Source organism: Babylonia areolata, chromosome 16 (genome assembly GCF_041734735.1).
Source record: "Babylonia areolata isolate BAREFJ2019XMU chromosome 16, ASM4173473v1, whole genome shotgun sequence".
Lineage (NCBI taxonomy): Eukaryota > Metazoa > Mollusca > Gastropoda > Neogastropoda > Buccinidae > Babylonia > Babylonia areolata.
The window spans coordinates 14754118-14775350 of NC_134891.1; positions in this window are offsets into that span (position 1 = coordinate 14754118).

Here is a 21233-nt window from a genome sequence, read left to right on the forward strand (position 1 = left end):
ACGTAAAAGAACCCACGGCAACAAAGGCAATACCCCTGGCAAAATTCTGTAGAAAAATCCACTTTGACAGGAAAACGAATAAAATTGCAGGCAGAAAAAATACAAAAAAAGGGTGGCACTCTCAGTGTAGCGACGCACTCTCCCTGGGGAGAGCAGCCCGAATTTCACACAGAGAAATCTGTTGTGATGAAAAGAGTGATACAATACAATACAATACAATACAATACAATGCAGAAGTAGTAAGTGGTCAGCAGTGGAAAGTGGTCATCGGTGGTCAGTGGAGGTCAGTGGTCAGCAATCAGTAGTGGCCGGAAGTGGTAAGTTGTTAGCAGTGGTAATTACGTGTTCAGCTGTGGCCAGTGATCATCAGTGGTCAATAATAGTAAGTAGTGGTCAGTGAACGACACTGCCGTGGCCAGTGGTCAAAACCAGTGACAAAAGATTGTGGTCAGTGTAATATTATGTAAAGGGACAAATGGAGTCCAGACAGAGTGCTTCTGTGTAAGCCACGTTTATTCCGCCAAGTTCATATTAACCGGAGTTATTTCCCTTAGCTCGTCTCGATACACAAAGCACTACAAACGCATGCATGCATCATACTACAACTCCCCTTTTTTGTGTGGGGTACTGTTCATTTCCATCTAGATACACAATGAACTAAAAATGAATTTAAAGCAGATCATGCAGTATGCACTACGAGTCTCACTGAGCTTCTTTTGTGAGAGTCTGTTCACTTCTCTCCTCTTCCCCCTTCTACTGATTCGTAACAATGTCAATAAATTCAGTATAGTTTCCTTCCAAAGAAATAAGGAAATTATGGCTTGTGGGCGGATACATATCATGGGATATGCTTTGAAACCTTTAGTGACAAGAGAATTTTGTGTTGAAAAGGAGAAAAGAAAAAAAAATGTCGTGAAAAACAAACACAATACGTTAAACATATTTGTATGAGTTTTGGGTTTGGTACCAGTGTACGTTTGATGATGACATGTGACTAGATCAGCGGTTACTGGTAAGTGTTCAGAAGCAATGTACATGTACACACACAAGAATACATATGTCAATGTTGCACTGTGTTCCACACTTTGGTATGGTTATGGGGTGAAGTAAGTTTGTTGTGCTGGTGAAGTTTTCAACCTAATATTTTGTTTTCCCGAAGACAGGTGAGCCATAGGGGCCTTTCTCAGACCTGTATGGGAGCACATTTGCACTTCCTACACTTTGTTTTCCCAGTATAGATAAGCCATAAGGGCCTTTCTCAGATCTGCTGGGTACACATTCACAGATTCAGCTTCACCGGTTTGTTGACTGGTCTGCCTGATCTGGTGCGGTGTTGACCTGGTGTGTTGTTGACAGCTGATCCTGGGGCCGTGGGTGTTGCTCTGGGCGTGGCCATCTGTATGGGTGGCTGCTGTCTGGGCGATGAGGGGATCTGTTGATGGTGGTGGAAGAGAACCCGAAGACGTGGCATTCCCTGTGGAAGTGTTTGTCTGCAGTGTTGGATGGGCTTCACCAGGCATGGCCACTAGGTGTGACGTGTTACGGCGGATCGTGCCCTGCGTTGTTGCCACGATGAAGGAGCGTGGATTGTGGTGTTCTGCTACAACCTGTTCGGTTTTGTTCATGTCTTTAATGAACACAGACTCTCCTGTTTTGAATGGAGGTGCCTCTCGTGCAGCATGGTGTTTGTTGAAGAGTGTTCGTTGTTTTGATTTCATGTCATTCTCTTTTTCTTGGATGAGAGAGTGGTCGGGAGTTGATGGGCGGAGGGAGGAGGGTAGGATTGGAAGTTTGGTTTTAAGTTTCCTCCCCATCAGGAGTTCGCTGGGGGAGAGACCGTTGCGCAATGGAGTGGCTCTGTAGAGGAGTAGGGCTGCATAGGGGTCTTTGGATTTTTTGAGCATCTGTTTCACCGTTTGGACTGCGTGCTCTGCTTCACCATTGCTCTGGGGATACCGTGGTGAGCTCGTGGTGTGGGTGAAGCCGTAATCTACTGCAAACGCCCTGAATTCTGTGCTGGCGAACTGTGGACCGTTGTCAGAAATAAATACGTCTGGTATGCCATGGGCTGCAAAAACACTCTTGATCCTGACGATGGTGTGAGCGCTTGATGTTTTTTCTAAGGGTCGAATCTCAATCCATCGAGAATAGTAGTCTATGATGATGATGTACATTTTGCCATCATGTTCAAAGAGATCCATCCCGACTCTGGACCATGGGCGTTCGGGGAAGGAAGAGGGAAGTAATGACTCTTTTTGGGCTGGCCTGTGTATTGCGCAGGTGCGGCATTTGCTGAGCATTTCTTCTATCTGGGAGGAGATGGAAGGCCACCAAACTGAAGATGAGGCCAAGGCACGGGTTTTAGTGATGCCCTGGTGTCCTTCACGTAGGTGGTTGAGGATGTCCATTCTCATGTCACGGAGAATGAAAATGTGATCATCAAAGAGTAGCAGGTCATCGACGACTGTGAAGTGCTGTCTGTTGGTCCAGTATTGCTGGAGGAGTGGAGAGTGAGGTAAGTAGACGGGCCAGCCATTGGTGCAGTACTTGCAAACTGCGGTGATTTCTGGGTCAGCTGTTTGTGACTGCCGTATTTGATGTAACTTTTCAGCTGATGCTGGGAGGATGTTGATGCACTGTTGGGCATGTGCAGTTGTATCCTCAATAAGGCTGACGTCATTTTTGTCGGGTAGTGAAACTGGTGCGCATGACAGCGCATCTACTGTGATCTGATTTTTTCCTGCCACATGGGTGACTTTGGTGTCTTATTGCATGAGACGGAGGCGAAAACGTTGGATCCGTGGTGGCATCTTGTGCAGTTCTGTTGTGTTGAGCAAGGGGATCAATGGCATGTGGTCTGTTTCCAGGGTGAACTTCAGTCCCAAGACATATTCCCTCAGTCTCTCGCAGGCCCAAGTAGCTGCCAGGGCTTCCTTTTCGATGACTGCGTAATTCTTCTCTGCATCTGTGAGTAATCTTGAAATGAAGCAGATGGGTCATCGTGTGCCATTGTCTTGTGTTTGGTAGAGCACTGCCCCGATCCCTGTGTTGGAAGCATCAGCTGCAATGGTTGTCTCTCGGTCAGGGCTGTAGTGAGCAAGGACTGGTGTAGAGGTGAGGAGGCGTTTTGTTTGTTGGAAAGCTGCCTCTTGTTGGTCGTCCCATGTCCATGCTGTGTCCTTGCGGAGTAGGCCCCATAGTGGTGCAGTTATGTCAGCAAGGTTAGGCGTGAACTTCGCTAGCTGGTTTACCATGCCAAGGAAGCGCTGGAGCTCAGTGATGTTGGTGGGAGGTGGGAAGCTAGTGATGGCTTCCACCTTGGCTGGATCCACGTGGATGCCATTTGCATCGATGATGTGGCCTAGGAACCTGATTGATGGTTTTGCGAATTCGCATTTGTCATTCAGGGTGAGGCCAGCTTCCTGGAGTCGTTGCAGGACTGTCCTCAGGCGCTGGTCGTGTGTTTGCTGGTCCTCTGCATGGACGAGGATCTCGTCCATGTGGCAGATGACGCCCTCGATATTCTCCAGGATCTGAGACATAAGGTGCTGGAGCACTTCACTGGCTGAGCTAATGCCAAAGGGGAGGCGATTGAAGCAAAATCGCCCAAAGGGCGTGACGAAAGTGGTGTAGAGCCTTGAGCCAGGGTCTAGAGGTACTTGCCAAAATCCGCTTTTAGCATCAAGCTTGGTGAAGACTTTGGACTTTGACAGCTTAGCCAAGCTCTCGTCCACTGATGCCATGGGGTGAACTTCTCGCTGCACGGCTTTGTTCAGCTGTGTCAAGTCCACACAGATGCGGACTGTCCCGTTTGGTTTTGGAACGATGACGATTCCCAAGCACCAGCTGGTGGGTTCCGTAACAGGGGAAATGACTCCTTCTTCCATCATTCTGTTGATCTCGCACTTGACTTTTGGGACGAGTGGATGGGGAATTTTGCGTGGGGCATACAGGCATGTTGGACGGGCTTCTGGGTTGAGGGAAATGGAGTAAGGGGGTTTGCAGCAGCCCGAGACCAGTGAAAAGTTGAGGGAATTCTTGCTTGAAATCCGTTGTCTGTGTCACATTGTGGATGCGTGCAGCTAAGCCAAGCTTGGTGCAGGCTGATCTGCTGAGGAGGGAGCATGTCTGTCCTTTGATGACATATATCGTTTCTGTTGTTGTCTTTTCTTTGTGCTGCAGCTGTGCTTGAAAGGTGCCGAGTATGTTCAGTTTGGTATTTCCTGGTCCCTTCAGGGTTTTGGTGGGCTTGGTCAAAGTATGTGAGGCTGCCCATTTTTCTCCAACCACTGTCACTGATGCCCCCTTGTCCAACTTGAAGGTGTGAGGACAGCCATTGACAAGGACTTCAGCCGAGCAGCAGTCTTCATCCTGTAGATGGTAGACATGACCCAGGAAATGGCTGTCATAGTCATTGTCCCCGTCATCTTCCTCGTCTTCAAACAGCTCATGGACTGCCCTTGGGCGACGGGCGTGTCGAGGAGCTTGGCTACTGTGGCATACTGCTTGGAAGTGTCCATGTTTGTGACACTTGCTGCATGTTGCGTTCTTGGCTGGGCATTTGTCTCGACTGTGTGGTTCTTTGCCGCAATAACCACAAACGTTGCCAGCAGCACTGCTGGCCTTGTGGTGCTGGTACTGACTCCTGGAGTTGAAGCGTTGGTTGTACGTGGCAGGTGGTTTCCTGTCTACCAGGTTGACTGAAGGACTGCCTCTGATTAGCTGCTGGCTTTCTTTCCTGGCCTCTGCCTGCCTGCTGAGTTGGACAGCTTGGGCCAGTGTCAGTTCTGCTTTCGACTGTAGCTCGTTTGATAGAGTGTCATTGATAACACCAACCACGATTCTGTCTCTTATGAACTCTTCTTTCAAGTCGCCAAAATTGCATTCGTCGGCCAATTTGTGGAGGTCTTGAATGAATTCATCAAAGGTTTCTCCGACTGCCTGTGAGCGTTTGTTGAATTTTGCTATTTCTACAGTGATGTTTTTTCTCACGTTGAAGTAACCATTGAAAGCCTGCAGTAAGTCTTTAAATATCATTAATTTCTTTTCTTTTTTCTTTCATGCAATGCTTCTTCATTCATTTCTTTCTTATTCTTCCTTGACTTCCTTTTGTCTACAACATCATCATCACAACGGAGTAACAAACATCGACAATTTGGCGTTTGCAAATTGACAGCACTGAATTGTTGTCTTGAAATCTGCGCCAAATTGTCAGCAGAGACAACTTCAACGGTTAACAGCGGCTTGACAATTCCTGTCAGCTTAAGAGCAGCCGGTCCCATCAACAAGAAAAGGTTTGTTCTCTTTTAATTGATTTGATTTGACTGAAATTGTTTGCATACGCTCTCCCAAGTCCGTTACCAAAATTAGTCACTGACAACGTAGTCATCCTGTTCCTGTGCCACTGACAATTGAGAGAGCTGGAGGCATTGTTAAGCGACACACACACACACACACACACACACACACACACACACACACACACACTAACACTGGCACCATTATGTGTACATAATTACATGTGTACAAATGCACGGTATGCATCACACACACACACAGACACACACACACACACACGTGCACACACTGTGACACACTTACACGCACACTCACGTACACACACATAATTATACACACGCACGCGCGCGTGTATGTGAGAAGGGGAGACCTGATTGATGGAGGTGGCTGCAGGAAGCAAGAGACAAACGGAGTCGAACTGCCCAGGTCTGAAATCTCTCTGCCTGCAGGGGTAGGCCTTCACTTGGGCCTGTTGTTACCTTTGTTTTGTTCTCCAAATTTGAAATTTTCCTTTTACCAGGCAAGTGTAGGAGATATACACTCATGCGTTCATGCGTGCGTGCACGCCTGTGTGTGTTCTTTGTGTAGCCGGGTTGGCTACGATCTTCGTTGGGCCAGCTTAGCAGACGACGTTTGTGACTCGCCGAAGGTCACTAAGGAAGTTGTAAATCGGTCACAAGTTATCTCCCTTTACAGGGAACCGTATTATAATTTTCATCAATTTGTTAAATTATACACACTTCCTTGTAGATGAGATTATAGTTTTATGTTATGGGACTTCAGAACGATCATACTTCTCAAATGTAATGATATCATTTGGCCAGAAAGCCTATAACTTTTTTTAAACTAATATTTATGTGAATGAGTTTTGGCGCGATCTTCGAAATCCACTCAGTTGAAGCATACAAAATACCTACGTTTTCTATAAATCGATATAGTTGCCGTGGAATTTAGATTGTGCATTAAAATGTAAATGATTAAGCTTCTTCTCGTGTACTGCTTTCCGTGTACACCTAAGTTATAGGCATGCGATGGTACCAAATGTCTGACGGCATTTCGGCGCCATAAAACTATCTCTTCTTCAAGCCATTGGAATTCGTCAGTGCCGATTTGAGCAAAATACGTTTTTACAATACCTAGACATTTTTATAGCGTGTCTTGCAGATGTTTGCATTTCTGTTATCAATCTGATTCATATCATACATGTATAGTTGTGTTGTAGTTGGTTTAAACGAAGTATTTCATTGTCGATCACAAGTGCCAAAAGCACCGCCAAGCGGTGCCGACACGGGAGCTGTCCGTTGAGTTTTCTCTTGAATTTTGACATAAAAAATCTTTACTCTAGAAACAGATTCTATAGATGATTTTTATATAGTTGGAAATTCAGGATGTTCAGTTACTTAATTGTTGCAATTATATTACATATCGCGACGTATTAATTGTTGTAATGTACAAAAATGATACATGAACTCGTTAAAAGCTCCGCGTTCATTCAGTGACTCTTTTTGTTTACAGTTTTTAACTACATTATTTTTGTAGAAAATGGTTTAGCTTAAGAAAATGCTCGTCTCTTGTAGTTTTGTGTGATATATAATATGTCTATGTTAGTTCCCCGAGCCGAAAGTCAGAAGCCGCTAAATTTGGTCAAACAAACACAAGCTTGGCCCCTCAAGGCTCGCGGAGGGCCGGTTTCGTGAGTCGCTTCGCGGCGCTGGCTTTGCGGTTCGGCGGAACAGAATATAAGGAGTGAGCGAGTGCCAGACAAAGAGAGAACTCTCCTGGTCTGGAAGAATGAAAGAATAAAAGAAGAAAACCAGCGCACTGCCTTCCCGAGTCTACCTTGCCTGGCTGCAGCTCTCTTCTCCAAACACCTTCTACCTGTCTTCACCTTCTCTAACACCACCTTACCACCCCGTCACATTTGGTTTAACGACTATGTATATTGTATGATATCTACGCGGTCGTATCTGAAGATAACGATCAGAACAGCAGAAAAGGCAACTGTTGTCCCCACTATCTTGGCTAGAACTTGATTATCGTGACGTTTCCTGCCCATGTCACATCCGAACTCTCTTGGCCGAGACGGCTTTCACTGAAACACTCGGCGTTGGGATGGTCCCCAAACTGAGCACCAATTAGCCCGCAAGGCTGCAGCACCAAGAGCCAGCGCAACCTGGCCCCCTAATTTGAGAGTAATTGTCCTTCACAAAAGACTAAGCTGTAAATGAATTCTCGTCGCGGTGGAGAAACCATTGATCGCATGCAGCTCTTATTTAGCTGTTGGCCAAACTGAAGCTTATGTCAATGTAACGACTAGGCCTAATATTATACAAAATAAATTCAAATCATAATTATGAAAGGCAAAAAGTCCAATAATGATAATGTTTATTCATATAACGCCTGATCAAATGATTTTGCTCTGGGCTCAACTATCTCCAAATATAAAAAATGTAAATCATCCATGAAAACATACGGGCTGGTCTAACCAAGCTAGCAGTCATGACTAGACACTGCATCAACAATACACCATCAAACTCAATGCCCGCAGTAAACACCCCAAAACCAACCCAACATCAAAAACAAGAGAGGAAAGGCCTTCAAGACTCACTTGTAATAAACTTTTTTTTTAAAATCTAATCGTTAAAATGTGTTCTGTATTTGTTATTATAAAGCTTCGGGTAAAAATATAAAAGAAAAAAAAAGAAAAAAAAGTCCTGACGGCAAATTCGAACCCCGCGTTTTCGGGTGAGAAGAAACTGTCTTACCCATTACACTATCGTGGGTCCTTGACAGACGTCCTAAAATTTAACATTTAAACGTGTTTTTTTAAGGGCGATAAATCGATTGCGGTATTCACAGTGAGAACGCTGTTTAAATCGTATTATTCTGGTGTACCTTGGGCATTCAAAAAATCTTTAAGGGCAATTAAAAATTCTTTTTAAGTCCACGGTAAAGAAGACGTGCCAATCGCTGCAATCACACTGCTACATTTGGACGTTTCTCTGGATCTAGATAGATGTTCAAGTTTAGTTACACCCACCAGGAATGTAGTACGACACAATGGAGTCAATCTCTCTTTTGTGTTCATTCTAGTTTTATAGTTTTAAAGTTGATGTGAAAATTGAGTATTTTGTTAAACTAATAACATGTAGAGCCAAGTACAAGTACCTCCTAAAGGTCGTATGAAGTGAAAAGGACTTCATTTTGAGAAAAGTCAAGACTGGAAATTTTTACGTTTCATCAAGGGTATTAACTCTCATGGTTTATTATTTTAAACTGTGAATTCCGACTGATTTTGTTGATATTTTTATGGCAGTTTGGGGCATAATCCAGTAAGTGATGAGGCGTTCACAAATCTTTCTCGGAATAAATATTTAACGGTCTCCTTCTCCAACTTTCCATCACATGTTATCGTATATTGTCGATTGAATATAGGATTGAACGGGCAGGTCAACAACTTGAAACAAAATGGCGTCGTTCGCGTTTGTGAAGAATATGAGCACGCGCTTTGAATATGTATAAATATGTGTACGCAACTGATTTTTGCCCATGACCTTCAGGGCTCAGCCAATAGATCTATAAAGTCCACTTGTAGTATTGATTTTAGTATTTTCCGAAAAAGACCGCTTGGGCGAATGAACATTGTGAAAGCCCTGTACACTGAAAGTAAAACACACAAGATTTTTACGTATTGAGTATAATTTCAAAATGTAATGTTTAAGATGAGAAAGATCAGTTTAAAGCAAATTAACTCCCCTAGCATTAATTACAGATTAATTTCCCTTTTTTACTATCTGCACCAAAGACATGCAAAATAAATATAACTTCCATGCTTAGCAAAAGAAGTTCCTGTTTGAACAAAAAATGATAAAAATGACTGCTCTTGTTGTTGTGTCAGAACATCAGATCAAAGTGCCAAGTTTAGAGAATAAAAAAACAAAAAAACCCAGTAAATTCAGTTTGCATATAATTTGGCTTCTTTAAAAAAAAAAATTGTGCCTGTCTCAGAGGTGCAATATTGTTTTAAATAAGATGACTGGAAAGAACTGAATTTTTCCTATTTTTATGCCAAATTTGGTATCAACTGACAAAGTATTTGCAGAGAAAATGGCAATGTTAAAGTTTACCACGGACACACAGACACACACACACACACACACACAACCGAACACCAGGTTAAGACTCACTTTGTTTACACAAGTGAGTCAACAAGTCGCGTACATCACAGTCTATGACTCGAAACTTTGTTTCCTCACCATCTTATGGTACCCATGATTGTCACATCTCATGACAAACCAAGGTGTGTGTGCCTTTCCCCCTCCTTGTTCTCCCACCCCATTCAGCTGGAGAACGGTGTGGATTTGTGCGAATTGCACGGCAATCTTATGTATCTCAGTTCAGGCTGTCACTGAACTGAGATCAACCTCAGTTTCCGTTGATGGTCAGTCAGTGACAGGATTCTGGGCTTTTCGCCCGTGACTGGCATTGGAGGCAGTCGACACTGCCTGGCACTCTTCAGGGCTGTTTGCCTGGTTTTGCACTCGAGAGTGGGGATAATTTTCCTCCGAGTGTTTGGTGTTCTTCAGTCTGTGTTCTATGTCTTTCAGCGTCTGGGTAGCAGTACCCGCCTGGAAGGTAAGACGAGACTGTATAGACGGTTCAGCCATGTCGTTTTCGTCCTTGTGTGTTTGTAGAGTAATTTTGTCCGTCATATGTTCATGCCCGTGAATAAGAGAAGTTGGGTGGGCGGGGGGGGGGGGGGGGGCGGGGGGGGGGGGATGATATTTAAATACAATATTTTTTTGCTTTTATGTGCATGTGTTGGATGAGTATGCATTTTAAACATAAATTTTATTTGAATGTTGACATTATTATCCATGCGTATTGAAGGGATTCAACCATAAAATCTCGATATATTCAGTTTTCCTTATGAACCCCCTCAGTGATTGATGAGCATTATATATATATATATATATATATATATATATATATATGTGTGTGTGTGTGTGTGTGTGTATGTGTGTGTTAAAGATGCATTTTATGTGACACATAAGCTAGAATCAAAAAGACACAATCTGGAGAGGTCACGTATTACAGGAAGCAGGGAGTTCTGATGCGGCATTTCAAGGACCATCGGGGGGAAGCAACCCAAATCTGTGTTCCTAAAGAACTGCGTTCCACAGTGTTGCTTCTTGCCCATGAAGCCCCCATGTCTGGTCATCTTGGGGTTAAGCACATGCAGGGAAGAGTTTTCCCACATTTCTACTGGCCTGGCATGTGTGCTGACATTCGGTGTTTCGTCCGTTCTTGTGACAGATGCCAGAAGACGGTAGCTAAGGGTCAAGTCCCGAAAGTGCCACTCGTCAAGATGCCCCTCATTTCCGAACCTTTCAGTCGAGTAGCTGTCGACATTGTAGGACCTATATCCCCTTCATCCAAGTCTGGCAACAGGTACATCTTAACAATAGTCGACTATGCGACCAGGTACCCAGAAGCTGTCGCTCTCAAACACGTTTCGGCTGAACTGTGGCTGAGGCGTTGTTCACCATGTGGACACGTACAGATGTTCCTGCTGAGGTCTTCACTGATCGAGGTTCTCAGTTCACAGGCAGTGTCATGCAGGAAGTCTATCGCCTTCTGTCTGTACGGGGCTTGACCACAAACCCCTACCACGCCCAGTGCAACGGGTTGGTGGAGCGTTTTAACGCAACTTTGAAGACAATGTTGCGGAGACTATCGCACGAGAAACCTCGAGCCTGGGACCGCTGGATCCAGCTCTGTTATTCGCATACAGAGAAGTTCCCCGGGAGAGCACTGGCTACTCGCCTTTCGAGCTGCTCTATGGGAGAACAGTACAGGGTCCCATGCAGATCCTCAGAGAGCACTGGCTCCACCCAGAGAGGCCTGAAATTAAGACTGCTGCTGAGTATGTGGTTGAATTGCGAAACAGAATTGCAGAGTCCTGTTCCATTGCTCAGCAAAACCTCGAAAAGGCCTCAAAACGGTACAAGCGTTATTTTGATGCCAAGGCAAAGCGAAGACAGTTCGCTGAGGGCAGCAAAGTACTTCTTCGCCCCACCAAACAGACCAAGCTGGAACTTGAATGGCAAGGTCCATACACTGTTCTGTGCAAGGTGGGAATCGCAGACTACTGCATCCAGACTGGCGAGAAGGAAAAACTGTACCATACCAACATGCTAAAGCAATACGTTGAGCGTTCTGGGGGAACAGTCAGAACGAGGAAGCCTGTTTGATCTTTGTAACAATGTGTTGATGCCTGAATGAGTCAACTGTATACTGGTCATGTGTGTCGTTATCTTTTAATACAAGCTTTATTAGATAGTAAGGCCAGCAATTCTATAATTTGCAATTCATCCTGTTATTCCAGACTTCATAGTTTTCTTGTGTTTTTTTCATTGAATCGTTTTGTCTTTTCTTTGTATTTAGTTTTAGGATGGCAGTGTCTTGGCACTTATCTGTATGTGTTGTGAATACACTGTGGATAATATGGAAGTGGGAATGTTTGTTATTGTGTTTGTCATTCTGTGTGACATATTCATAATTGCTTCAAACTTTGTTTGAACTTCTGAGGGGGGCAATTGTCACATCTCATGACAAACCAAGGTGTGTGTGCCTTTCCCCCTCCTTGTTCTCCATTCAGCTGGAGAACGGTGTGGGTTTGTGCGAATTGCACGGCAATCTTATGTATCTCAGTTCAGGCTGTCACTGAACTGAGATCAACCTTTCCGTTGATGGTCAGTCAGTGACAGGATTCTGGGCTTTTCGCCCGCGACTGGCATTGGAGGCAGTCGACACTGCCTGGCACTCTTCAGGGCTGTTTGCCTGGTTTTGCACTCGAGAGTGGGGATAATTTTCCTTCGAGTGTTTGGTGTTCTTCAGTCTGTGTTCTATGTCTTTCAGCGTCTGGGTAGCAGTACCCGCCTGGAAGGTAAGACGAGACTGTATAGACGGTTCAGCCATGTCGTTTTCGTCCTTGTGAGTTTGTAGAGTAATTTTGTCCGTCATATGTTCATGCCCGTGAATAAGAGAGGGGGCGTGGGGGGGTGGGGGGGTGGGGGATGATATTTAAATACAATATTTTTTTGTTTTTTATGTGCACGTGTTGGATGTGTATGCATTTTAAACATAAATTTTGTTTGAATGTTATGACATTATTATCCATGGGTACTGAAGGGGTCCAACCATAAAATCTCGATATATTCAGTTTTCCTTATGAACCCCCTCAGTGATTGATGAGCATTATATATATATATATATATATATATATGTGTGTGTGTGTGTGTCTGTGTGTGTGTCTGTGTGTGTGTGTGTGTGTTAAAGATGCATTTTATGTGCTACATAAGCTAGAATATTCCAAATTACCCCCTTATCCTTTTTCCGGTACATCTTGACTCTTGGGTGTGGCTTCGTTGTCAGCCTTTTAAACTTACTTGATTTAGCATAAGACCTTTATATGTCAGTTCCTTCCGAAATAGCTCAGCTGGTTGAGATTGAACTGTTCTATGGCCTATATGTTGAACAAGGGAGTGAAGGGATGGGGAGGGAAGGGGGAGAGAGTGTGGTTGGTGGGGGTGACACTGCTGGCACACGATAATACCCACCCCCTGCTTTTGAATGCAATGTCCTCATTACTGCTGACCACATGCTGACCAATGCCGTCATTAATTAATGCTAATGGGGAGATTGGTTCTCTTACCCAAAAATTGGCAAAAACAAACATGTGTAAATGAGAACATTACGGACAAAAGAAACCACCAAAAATTAAACATTAAAAAAAATAAACATGTTATCAGGATTGCAATTCATTAGAGAAATGTCTGCAACACTTTTGTGAGAATATGGTTTGTTCTTGTGTCTTAAATGTGTTGAAAATTATTAAAAACATCCACAATTTCGGCGCCATTTTGTGACATGGCAATGTGTCTAAACATGAAGTGGTCAGAAACAAATAAGTACAAACCTGATTAAAATCCAGTACATACAGACCTGATCTATATTCATTCGTTGTGATAATAAAACATTGATCATCAGTAAAAATGGTACATTAAGTTTGAAATAGTACGCAAAAAAACCCGCGTGACAGACGTAAACAACTCATTCCTCTTGACGTATTTTTATTCATTCAAAGGCAAGCACATTCATGAATACACTACACGTTCTTTACTTGCAACAGGTGGTCAACACATCTATCTTCTGCAGCACATACACTCATTTTCTGAAGAAAAAAAAGACTGTTCAACTATTTAAATGCAATCGACGTCGCATATTAATTTTCAGTTCCGCTTTTCTGTGTTACTTCGTGCATGTAAACGACCCAATAAAAATACACATGTAAACAAATTTAAAACTGTTTCCACATAAATCATGGGGATTCATCGCGGGAAAGCGTAAATCGGTTTGAGAAACACCCTTCAATCGAGTGTGTTTGAACACAAATTCAGAGAATGTGTTGTTTCCGACAGCATGTGAGATGTACATATGTTACACGGAAATCTCTGATATGTTCATTCGCACCTCGTGGTTGCTATATTAAAAACAACAACAACAACAACAAAACTGTGTATGTTAATTTCGTCGTTGTTATGGTTTGTTTGTACTTTATCTCTGATCCGATTAAGTTTAGACACAATCACTGTTTCTGACACATGGCGAGATGCGGTAATATACGGATACTGCCGTAAGATTTCGAACCAAGTCAACACATGTAGTTCAGAAAGACTGTTTTCAGTTGAAGATTTGTTGCATCAAAAGTTCCAAACAAGAAAGTTCAAAGTAGAAAATCACCCCCTTAAATTACCTTGATTTTGGTTTTTGCTGTCTGGTGAAGTTTTATCACGAAATGATGTAAACTAGTTTATCAGTTCACAAGACAGACGAAGTGTGTAACGAAACACTGGGGAGAATTGATGTGAAAATGGAGTGCCTGCAGTGTTTCTGAAAAATAAAATCATCCAGGGTGGGGAGTTAGTTTAGGTATTTTGGGTTCCATGTTACATATGTCATAAGGTTTTAGGTAATCATTAATAAAATACATATTTTTGCACAGGCTTTGTTTAAATGCATTGCATTGGCTAAGGATCGCGTGATAGATTCATTACTATCCTTATTATAAATCCAGTAATTCAAACATCTGCATCGGGAAAGTTAATTTAGGTAACTTGGATTCAATGTTACACGTGTTACAAGAAAGTTTTGCATAATCATTAATAAAATCTATGATCCATTGTTATCATGATTATTATTTATATCCCACGCTAAATCGACGTCTACTGCGCCAGGGTTCGTGAGTCACATTTGCAAATACCGCTTCATTTCCAAAGAAAAATATGTATTTCATACCGTGTCTTTTCACGTCAAGACATGATGTTCAATTTTGCTATCATCTTCCCTCCATACTTTCCCAGTTTATTGTCTGGACAGAGCGCCGATAATGTTCATTGAAACTGAACCGGGTTAACACATATTTAGATATTTATATTCTACATGTTAATAAGCGGAGCATGGAGTATATCCAAGTTGTGCTTTGCGTAAAATATCAAAAAAATTGTACTTACGAACTAAATGATCCCATACTGCCTTCGTAAATTCACCTTTGCAGTCGGTATAATACTGATTTCATTCTTTATGATATGTCATGAATGGTAGGAAACTGGAAAACATTCATAAAGCGGATTTGCGTCTTCTACCACTTTAGTATAAAATACATGAAATTGAAAATGTTTGTTTCCTTTTGACCCGAAAGAGCTCTGTTCCTAGCATACTGTTCAGATTCAGTGACCTGCCCACAGATCAGCATCAGCGCGGCAGCAGTCAGTCACATGTACTGTACCACGCTGAACGCTTTCCTCTGGCGACCCCTTATACCGCGCTTGCGTAACCTTCGCCTGTGCTTGCCTTGCGACTTTTTGTAAGGCGCTCTCACACAGGCAGAAGTAATAAAAATATTCGATTCTGGTCATTAAAAATCAAAATCTACCTATGTTCCCGCCCCCCTATAGTGGCCAACTTTATATCAGTGTAATCAGTATGATTTATTCTATTTTATCGTAAAAAGAACGGTTTTGTTGCAGACATTTTGACCTAACGCAAATTTTAATCTAAATTTCCTGGCCTACACGGGATGTTCCAACATTTGTTTCAGCACGGGGATTGTGGCAGACATCACATAACTGCACGTGTTCCTACAGCTGGGGCGGGTGACGCGGCGTTGCTGACCAAAGAGGGCCGACTAGGGAGTGGAGGTGTGGGAGGGAGGAAGGAGGGAGGGTGGCGCGGTGTTGGCTCGACCTCAAAGGCTGGACTTTGGACGGAGCGGAAGGGAGATAAAAAGCAGGGGTTGGGGGGGGGGGGGGGGGGGGGGGAGGCCAAGGGGGTGAAGGGATGGGGAGGGAAGGGGGAGAGAGTGTGGGTGGTGGGGGTGACACTGCTGGCACACTATGACATATATATATATATATATATATGTGTGTGTGTGTGTGTGTGTGTGTGTGAGGGGGAGGTAGGGGGTGGGGCAGTGGGGGTATGGCGTATTTGTTTGTGCTTGTATAAGTAAGTGTGTGTGTGTGTGTGTGTGCCGTGCAAGCTGCTATATGTAGCCTGGGAATGAGTGTGTGGTGGAGGGGATGTGGGGGGTGCAGGGTAATTTGGGAGATGGTGTGTGTGTGTGTGTGTGTGTGTGAGGGCTCGTGTACGTTTATGTGTATTTGTTTGTGCTTTCATATCTGTGAAACTGCATGTTTGTTGTATATCTGTTATCCATATGTGTGTGTGTGTGTATGCATGTTTTACATTTATTTGCTTATTTATCACCATTATTGTCTTTTTATTTTATCTTTATTTTTTATCATTATTATTATTATTATTATGTTCTTTTTTTTCTCAAAACCTGACTAAGCATGCTGGGTTACGTTGCTGGTCAGACATCTGCTTGGCAGATGTGGTGTAACGTATATGGATTTGTTCAAACGCAGTGACGTCTCCTTGAGCTACTGACACTGATACCTCAGTGATGCACCTGAGTCTGATCCAGCAATTTCACCAGAAAAGGAGCAAACTGCATCCAGCCTCCCGGGGGGTAACACTACCTTGTCGTGGTCGGGAGGCTTAGTGGCCAGTGATCGAGCGAGCTATGTTGGCGGGGGCATCAGTGCTTCTGGGGGTTTACTGCTCTAGTCCAAGGTCTTAATTGACAGCCTACATAGGCATTGTAGCTGTTAAGGCTGAATAAGTGATGGGTTTTTTGTTTTGTTTTTGTTTGTTTTTTAACTGATGCCTCTGATAGGGCTTCCCATGCCGAACAGGTCGTGCGTGAGTGAGGCCCAAACTAAAAGTGACCCACTGTCTCTTTCGCTATTCTCTATTCTTTTTACCGCCTCTTTTCTGTCCTCAGCTCCCCATCAAGCCTTCTTTTCTACATTCTTTTTTCTCTGCGGCCTACTTCAGGCCAACTGTGTTTGCCGTACGGCGCGACCTGTGATGGAGGGGAATGAGATCCTGGGGATTGAGAGAGCATGCTGCTCTCAACACGTCCCTTTGGCTCGGACCTCTTCTAAGACAGGCGGCACACACTGGCCCGTGTGTGTCAATTGGCTACCCCTACGTGGGGTTGGGTCAAGACTGGCAGTTTAGAGGCTAACGATGATAACCCCCGTAGTGCTCAGTTCTCTGTCCCCGGGAACTGGGCGTGATCGGGGGGGAACGCGTTGGAACTAAACTGTTAGTCGTATATCCCTCCCGAAACCTGGAAGGGGTCAAGCTGGTGTTCCCTTGACCCTGGCCCTAAGTTGGACCCCATGGTGGGTGGGTAAGGGAGGGATGAACTAACGATCCAAAAAACCATGGCTTCTATCCAGTCACACCCCCCTAAACATGGAACAAGGAGGAGACCAGGAACGGATGACTCGGACTCCGATTTGGAGGTCGGTGAGACCTCTGGATATTGGCCGTCGTGGTTTGTGGTGGAGGGCACTGATGATGACAAGCTCTTGTCGGCTCTCAGCCCCTTCGCCATCCAGAAAGGCTTCCAGTGTTTAGCAGGCGCACTGAAGTCTGTCAAGAGGCTGAGGAACGGAACGTTTCTGGTGGAGACGACATCGAAAAGGCAGACACAGCTTCTGCTTAAAGCGACCACTTTTGTGGATAGGGCGGTGAGGGTCTCCTCTCACAAAGGACTGAACTGCTCCAACGGGGTCATCAGATGCCCTGAATTGAGAGGAGTATCTGAGGCAGAGATTAAGTGTGAGCTGTCCTCTCAGGGAGTGACGGATGTTTACAGGGTGACAGTAAGGAAGGGGTCGGACAGAGTCCCGACCAACACATTCTTCTGCTGCCCGAATATCCCCAAGGACATACGAGTTGGATACCTGCAGGTGAACGTAAGTCTGTACGTGCCGTCCCCTCTACGGTGTTTCAAGTGCCAGAAATTCGGACACGTGCGGGACTGCTGCAAGGAGGAAGAGGCGTGTGGCACCTGTTCAAAGGCGGCGCACCAGGGCGAGTGCATCAGTCCAGCCCGTTGTGTGAACTGTGGAGGCGGCCACCCGTCTTCATCAAAAGACTGCCCTGCCTGGAAAAAAGAAAAAGAAATCCAGAAGGTGAAGACAGAGAACAAAATATTGTTCTCTGAGGCCCGTAAATTAGTGGAGGTTACATTGCCTAAGGCGTCTTACGCTTCTGTCGTCAGACCCAGGATGGTGGACGTTGCGATCCAGACGATGTCCACAGGGACGCAGACGGACGACATACCGACCTTGGTAAAACCATTGGCCTTGGGTGGAGGCGCTGTATCCACCTCTTCCCATCCTGTACAGCGGTCCTCAGGAAAGTCTCGGGTGGAGGCATGGTGTCCGCCTCCCATCCCTCTCCCCTCGTCCCGCCCCTCGGGCTGGTGGGAGTGCCCAGAAACCCCCCGTACCTCCAAAACCCAAGGAGGGGAGGGTTGTGGCCTTGGCGGGGTCAGGGAGAGCCGAGGTGGTGGATATTCTGGCTGGGTCGGAATCGGACAGGACTTTAAATACTAAAAATAGATATGCGGTCTTGGCCGACCTTGAGCCACCGCAAGCAGAGGAGCAGGCTGTAGCGATGGATTAGTCTGCTGCTTTATTTTTAACCTTTCTAATGGCGGTAATTCATTGGAACATCCGTGGGTTTTGCGCCAATCTCCAGGAACTCCAGCTGCTTTGTCGTGCTTTGAAACCTTCAGTGCTGGCGCTGCAAGAGACTCTGCAAAGAGATGGCAAGTTTTTATCTCTCTCTGGTTTTAACTCCATTTTTAAACCCGCTTAACCGAAGCAAGAGGGATTGACGGGAGGTATCACTATTTTTATACATAAGTCCCTTTTATATATTACAGTTCCTTTAAGCACCCCTTTACAGGCGGTGGCAGTCAGAGTCACACCATCACTGTCTGTTCTCTGTATCTTCCTCCTTCCGTCCGTGTTCTGAGGCAGGACCTCATGAACCTTGTCGACCAGCTCCCACGACCGTTTTTACTGTTGGGCGACTTCAATGGCCACTCCTCGCTCTGGGGAAGTGAGGTGACATCAGCGCGAGGTCTTCTTTTGGAAAACCTTCTTTCCGATATGGACCTGTGCTGTCTTAACGACAAGTCACCCACTTACTTTCATCTGTCTTCTGGGAAGCTCTCGTGTTTAGATCTGTCGGTCTGTGATCCATCGTTGGTCCTGGACTACGAGTGGAAAGTGCACGACGATCTGCACGGGAGTGACCACTTTCCTGTCGTCCTCCACCCCACAGACGGGGAGGGTGACTCTCTGCCTCATTTTAGATTGCGCCAAAGCAGTAGTCTCATTGTCTACTTCCAAGGCTTCAGATGCCAAGAACGCCCTGGTTCAACGCTGAATGTCGGGAGGCCTGTAAGTCTCGGAAGAGAGCGCAATGACGCGTCTTTCGGAGACCGGAGACCGATAGCGTTCGAACCCATCAACAGCTGAGGGCGAAAGCCGGGTATGTTTTTAAAAAGAGCCAGAGAAAATCATGGAGAGATTTTTGCTCTTCCTTAACCTCCAACACACCCAAGAAGAAAGTGTGGAGGGTTTTAAAATAAATTAAGGGCAAAAACGTCTGCCCAACATTTCACCATCTTAAACTCTCAGACGCTCTGGTCACAGAGAAGAAAGCAGTTGCTAATTTGCTAGCCTCCTCAATCGAACTGAACACTAGATCTGCCAACAAATCTGCTCTGTTTCTCAAAACCAAAAACCTGAAAGAAAAAACACCCTGCAACTTCTCTTCTGACAACACAGAGAGCTACAACCTTCCTTTCACTATGAATGAATTAAAATCTGCCCTTCAGACCTGCACGGATTCCTCTCCAGGAATGGACGAGGTCCATTATAAACTTTTAAAACATCTTCCCGAAACCTGTCTGGACACCCTGCTCAAAGTTTACAACCACATCTGGATCACAGGCTTTTTCTCCACCCTCCTGGCGGAAAGCCCTCATAATCCCGGTGACAAAACCGGGAAAAGACCCCTTGAACCCCTCCAACTACCGCCCAGTAGCACTGACCAGCTGCATCTGCAAACTGATGGAGAAGATGGTCAACGGTAGACTGATGTGGAAACTAGAGACTGACGGCCTTCTGGTGAAAGAACAGTGCGGTTTCTGCAAGCATCGGTTTACCGTTGACCATCTGGTTCATCTGGAAACCACTGTAAGGAATACCTTTGTAAACAAACAGCATGTGTTGGCCATATTTTTTTTACTTAGAGAAAGCTCACGATACCACCTGGAAATTTGGAATCCTCTCGGACCTGCACAAGCTCAGCTTCCGAGGACACCTGCTCCAGTTCATCCACAACTTCTTGCAAGACAGATAATTCCAGGTGAGGGTCGGCACCACCCTGCTGGACATTCACGAGCAGGAGCTGGGTGTTCCACAAGGGAGCATTCTGTCGCCAGCTCTCTTCAGCATCAAAATTAACGACATCGTTCAGTCGGTTCAGAAAGGATCGGACAGCTCACTGTTTGTGGACAATTTCGCCCTGTATGCAACTGGCAGCACGTATGCCAGCATCCAGCGACGGCTTCAGCTCTGCGTGGACAAAATTCAGTGTTGGGCAGAGGAGAATGGCTTCACATTTTCGTCCTCCAAACCTGAGTGTATTCATTTTCATAACTTTCGCCAATTCTATCTGGACCCTGAAATCCGTCTGGAAAATCCACCATCCCGGCGGTCAAGGAAGCCAAATTTTTAGGGGTCGTTTTTGATCAGAAGCTGAACTTCCTCAGCCATATCAAACAGCTGAAAATATCTTGTCAAAAAGCCCTGAACATCATCTGAGTTGTGGCACACATGGACTGGGGTGCTGATAAGAGAACTCTCTTGCACCTCTACAGAGCCCTGGTCCAGTTCAAACTGGATTACGGAAGTGTAGTATACGGCTCGGCCAGACCGTCTTACCTGAAACTGCTGGACCCTATACACCACCAAGGGCTCCGTCTCAGCTTAGGTGCATTCCGCACCACCCCTGTGCACAGCCTGTATGCAGAGGCAGGGGAACCGCCTTTCTCCAACCACAGACTGAAGCTGACCCTAAAACTATTACTTGAAACTGTTTTCTGAACCTACAAACCCTGCTTACGACGTTGTATTCAACAACCCCTTCAACAAGAAATTTAAAGACAACCCAAACTGCATCCCTCCTCTTGGACTCCGCATTCAGCCGCACATAGAAAATGCCGATCTGGATGTCGGTGGCATCTCAGACTTCTCCAAGTTCCCTGACAGCCCTCCGTGGACCTTTAGAACACCTGAGGTCCAATTCGATCTGGCCTCGTACCGTAAAGACTTCACCAGTTCACTGGCTTACAGAACTTACTTTTCAGAACTCTGCCACAAATTTCCCACTTTCCAAAGAACCTTCACTGACGGTTCCAAGTCAGAGGACGG